The sequence below is a fragment of the Apium graveolens genome, chromosome 6 (assembly GCF_009905375.1).
Source record: "Apium graveolens cultivar Ventura chromosome 6, ASM990537v1, whole genome shotgun sequence".
Taxonomy (NCBI): domain Eukaryota; kingdom Viridiplantae; phylum Streptophyta; class Magnoliopsida; order Apiales; family Apiaceae; genus Apium; species Apium graveolens.
The window spans coordinates 175,230,661-175,236,570 of NC_133652.1; the positions used below are offsets into that span (position 1 = coordinate 175,230,661).

General features: G+C 35.0%; 1 non-coding gene across 1 annotated transcript; it reads left to right on the top strand.

Moving 5' to 3' along the window:
• The first annotated feature begins 271 nt into the window (after nt 1–271).
• On the top strand, nt 272–378 carry LOC141669341 (small nucleolar RNA R71). The gene has a single exon (XR_012553628.1). It is a non-coding gene; the product is annotated as a small nucleolar RNA R71 (small nucleolar RNA).
• Nucleotides 379–5,910: the final 5,532 nt, after the last annotated feature.

Below are 5,910 nucleotides of genomic sequence, written 5' to 3' on the forward strand. Positions count from 1 at the left end.
ATAATTAGCCAAAGTGTCCACCTTCATCGTAAAAGCCTTAAGTTGGGCAGCTATAGCAGTTGCTGCATCCAACTCAAGAATTCCTGCTAATTTACCCTGAGTTAGCCTCTGAGAAGGATTCTGATTTCCATTAGCAGCCATCAGTTCAATCAGTTCATGAGCTTCATTATAGCTTTTAGTCCACAAGGCTCCTCCTGATGCTGCATCGAGCATGGGTCTAGAATTAGCCCCCAATCCATTTTAAAAACAGTTTATAATAATCCAATCAGGCATGCCATAGTGTGGGCACTTCCTTAGCATCTCCTTATATCGATCCCAAGCCTCACACAGAGATTTTCCAGTTTGATGAGCAAACTGAGTATGAGCATTCCTGATTGCAGCAGTCTTCGCCATAGGGAAGAATTTTGTGAGAAAATTTTGAGCAAGATCTTCCCAAGTAGTGATAGACTCTGGTGGTAGAGAATGTAACCAGCACTTTGCTTTGTCCCTCAGAGAGAATGAGAAGAGTCTCAGCTTAATAGCATCTTCAGTCACACCATTGAACTTGAAAGTGTCGCAAATCTCGATGAAGTCCCTGATGTGCATGTTGGGGTCTTCTGTAGGAGAACCCCCAAACTGAACTGAGTTTTGTATCATCTGAATCATATTTGACTTGATTTCAAAGTATTAGCCGAGATGGCTGGTCTGATGATGCTCGACTGAATATCATTGATCTTTGTCTGAGAATAATCCATCAAAGCCTTATGAATTTCTGCTTGATCTCCCATTACTACTAAAGTTGGTTCCTCGACTTTCTCTTCTTCTTCTACCTTCTCTTCATCTTCAAAAACTTCCATTCGAATCACTACAGTTTCTTCCTCGGCTTGATCCGGAGTTCTCTTACGAGCCCGTGAAAGCGTATGAATACACGCTCTCTAGAGTACATGGAATAAGACAAGGAAATAGATAAGTAAAAATGTCCGAGTTAATGAACTTTAACGACCATTAATGACAAACACATAAACTAAAAATTAACACCGAATTCCCCGGGAGCGGCGCCAAAAACTTGTTAGTCGTTAAACACGCGCTAAAATACACGCAACTATACGCGTTCACAAGTAATATAGAATATCTTCTAGTTCGTTCCCATAGAGAATCAAGTTTTTAATTTCAGTCAATGTATCTATGCAACACTGGTGTGATTATTATTTAATGCTAAGACGATTAACAAATTGAGATTGTTTTTAACTAAACTTAAGTTAACAATTATAACAAAGATAATAAGAATGGTTGAGTTAATATATATGACAAACATGGGATTCTAACTTCATTAAATACTTCATTTAATAGCCTTTTCGTTCTTAACCTTAGCGTGTAATGGTGATGACACTAATCAGATAACAGGAAACTGCTAAACACCAACTTTCATTGCACAAATACCATACTACCAGACATCCACAAAAGAGATAGAAGATGAATAGACACCAATTATATTGAGACCCTATATGTCTATAGAATTTGACAACATAACGGTTTAATGCACAAGTTATCTATCATGATTACATAGGGCAAGTAAGATGGTTAAAATTAACTACAAATCATGCATAACAATAACACATGAACCTATGCTAGCATGGCAAGTTCTAAATCTTTAAATTCATTTTCGCTTCATTTAGAATTAACACACTATCTTATAAGTTCGCGACGCTCATAAGACGAATAAGCACAACCAATACTAGGTTAACCGCTGACTGGGATGATAAACTAAAGTTAACCGCTGACATTGCTCAAGTTAAAAAAGTAGTTCCTAAGGAAGAGTAAAGACTGATATTCACTAAAGCAAGATTGAATATGCATACTTGATTCTTGCATTTAGATATTTTTTACATCATCAACTGGAACTTGTCTATATTTCCAAAATGAACAAGTTAGGGGAGATTGTTAGGAGCAATTGATGATATCAAGCAGAAACTATCAGAAGTTCATATCAAAACTTATATCAACGGATGATGATGATATTAACAGATGATGATATCGACGGATAATGATATCAACGAATGATGATATCAACGGATGATGTAATCAGTATTTGTCACATCAGTTGATCTACGATAAGGAAAAGGAAACAGGAACTCAAGGCGGTAAAGGACTTTATCTCAGAAGCATTGTATAAGTTTCCTTGTAGTTAATGGAATAGGATTCCTTATACATTGTGTAGTTGTGCTCTATATAAAGCATAGATTAGGTTCATGCTATATGTATTGCGACATTATTTTATCTTTCTCATAACCTAGCAGCTCTCAAGGATATTTGTTCATCCTTTTGAGAGAGTACGTTTGTAATAAGTTTTTATCAGATAATATAAAAACTGTTGATTATGTTGAAGCTTTGTCGAATTGATTGTATTAACTTTATTCACCCCCCCTACAGTTGATTAAGGGCCTAACATGAAGTTCATTAGGTTCCACTAATTTTTATTTTATTTTTTTTTTGTTTTTTTACAGCTTGGTAATCGATTATACAAAGAGACGAACTTTATGGAGGAAATGAAAACTTATATATGGTCATCTATTATAGAAACTGAAGAGTTTGAGTGCGGATGTGAGGCAGTAGTAAAGGAATTTCACTTAGAAAATTATGAGTGGTTGCAAGATATGTATGCTCTAATGGCTTCATGGATTCCTATATTTTTTAGAAATGAGCCAATGTTTGGGTTGCTAAGAACTACTTGAAGATCTGAGAGTGAAAACTCATTTTTTGGGCAGTTTCACAAACATGGAGATACGTTGTTAGGAGCAATTGGTGATATCAAACAGAAACTATCAGAAGCATCTGCAGATGGTAATTACTAACATCGACGGATGATGGTAATAAGCATCGACGGATGATGATTACAAGCATCGGCGAATGATGAGGATATCGACGGATAATGATATCAGCGGATGATGATGTCAACGGATGACGAAATCAGTACTTGTTGTGATGACCTCAATCTCAAGGTTAGGAAATGAGGACTCACACACCGGTAAACTAATAATATCAACAGATATAATAAACCCCGATTAAATACCTAACAGTATCTAAATAGGATTAAGTTCGAGACAAGATTACAACTACCAACCAAAATAAATAATTTACAACCCAAAATATTAATGAATTCAATTTTTCAATTCCGAAATGGAATCGACAGATAACCCACTGTATCTGAACCAACTTAAAGAATCGTTCCAACTACTATGCTTGCTCACACACACTACTACCCATTTTGGCATCTGGAAACCTATGACACGGTAGGGACTGCCAGGAAAAACTCATGTGAGCTGAACGCCTAAGTCTGGCCATCTCTTGCTTAACTGCCATGGTTAGATCAAAGCAAATATATATGAGCCAAAAGCTCAGCAAGTAACTACATAGCAGTTCTAAAAAGCAATAATAATAACAATAGAAAAATCTGAGGCATTCTACTTTAAAATCTCTAGGTGGCAGATTTCTGTCTTTGGGCTATAAAAGGGTTATGAGGAAAGGTTTGGGCTTTCAGGAATCAAGGCTCAAGATAGGGTGAAAGCCAACATTCATCATAAATCATTAGCTGGATCTCAAAGGATCTTTCAAGTGGAAAAATCTATTCAACTCTGGGAATCAATTATATGATTGATAACAATATCAGAAGGTAAATCAACAATATGAAATCTCAAATAAAAGCTCAAGTCTTTAATAAGTGAATGGGATTGGAAATCTGCACGGCGATATGAGCAATGGGGGGTGATCAGCCCACATCAAAGCTCTGAACCACATAACAAGTGATTCACAACCTTTGAGGATCTTCGAAACACATTGGCCATATAAAACCATCAGGTTCCCCGCTACTGAGGTTTAAAAATCATCACAGTGACTGGCGCCTCAGTCTTATTAGAAAAATACCATCCAATTCCTTTTTAATCAATTAATTTTAATTCAAAGGGTTCTTGATCAAGGACAAGATAACAAGTGTATGCATTGTCAAGGTTCAAGTTACAGGTTGTCTAAAATGAGGGAATGTTATTAAGATTAGGGTTCCCAAAAGAAATTATTCAAATTTATGAGGGGTTTAGGATTCATTTGATATATTAAGGGACTATTGTAGGGAATTCATGTTAATGAAGAATTTAGGTTACTCAAGACATTTCGCAAGGGAATTCATAAAGGTTCTCTTAGGGTTTATGAGATCATAGGGTGCTAAAGGAAATAGGCAATGTAATCGGGTATGAATCAATCAAGTGGTTGTAAACGGTCGAGCGGGATTCAAGAACAAGTTATCACAAGAATCAATATTAGGGTTTCTCAAAAATTAATAACAGGGTATCACAAGTATAAAAAAATCACTACTTTATCATGGCATTAGCAATATCAATTCATAAGACAAGGCAGAGTTACTTGCCTTAAATCGCTTTCCTGCTTTACGGAAATTAAAACTGAACTACTGAAGCTGAACTATTGCCACCTAAGTTTCCTTTCCCTTTTCTAGCCTGAATGCCTCCACTACTTGAATCTACAATCCTGAATGCCTCCGCTATCTGAATCTACAATTCAAAACATAATCCCTAATTAGATACTTATTCGCACTCAACGTTCCTTGAACGTGTAACGATTATCCCAACTCGCATGAAAGCTTAACTTATATACACGAGTATAATCACAAAATTTTCACATAGCACTTAGTAGTATATACTTATATACTTAACTCGTATATTCAATCCTAATCATAGGATACTCATATAACACGTAGCGAGTATATACTTGCATACCTAAATCTATATCTTAACAAAATAATCACGATCTAAATAACTCGACAACCAAACAACTATTCCTTCATTTTTAACCATAAAATCCGAACCAAAAAAAATGGTACCAAGCCAAGAAATCAACATGCAACCACTTAACTTGACATGCAACTAACCAAACATCTTTTAAACACCAAATCAATCTTACACAAACCAAATAATTAGACTCTAAAATTAAATTGACCAAACAACTCGAATCAACCCTTTTTAATACTATATACCATTCGGCTTTTTCAATAAAACACAAATAATTTTTCAAATATCGACATGCAAGGTTCCATTTACAATTTAAACCTATTTTAATCCATTCCAAACAAGAACACTTATTTAAATCATTTCTTTTAAATCAAAAACCGAACCAAAACATTATTTTTGAACAAAATCTTAACATGCATAAATCCAATCATTTATTCCTTTAAAATCGAATGAAATCCATGCTTTTAATAATAATAACTTATTCATACTTATCTACTCACATATCCAATATAAACCATATTCGATTTCCAAATTAAACACTAACCCAATTAATAACAAAATAATTTATAGAATCGACATGCAATCAATCAACTCAACATACAATGTAACGCCCTCCAGACCCGGGGTATAAGTCTAGGGGTTACTAGCTAATCACTAAACCTGTACAATCTGATCAACAAATAATAAAGAAATAAATCTAAACCCCTTCTAAATTAACCAAGATATTTTTAAGTTGAAGTATGAAAACAAGAACCACTAACTACTTTATTACAAACCAAATTCAAAATCTTACAAACTCTCTTTATTACAAACCATTGTCTAACCAGTTTTAAATTAAGTTCATCTTTTATTCAAACATACGCACTGACTATCTACACTCCACCTGTTCGGGCAACTCAAAGCTTTCTTCCTGGATTGGGATCAATACCTTGGGTATGAGAGGATCCCGAGGCTTGACCCACTTCTTTACCACTCGAGTCCTGATGGGTTTCATATTCCTTCTTAACTGAAAACAATAAGGTGAATAACAACAAAAGGGATGAGCCAAATATTGCTCAACAAGTCCGCAAAATATAAATAGTGTTAAAGAAATTTAAATGAATCAGTAACCCGGGTATATCTTCAAAGATATAAC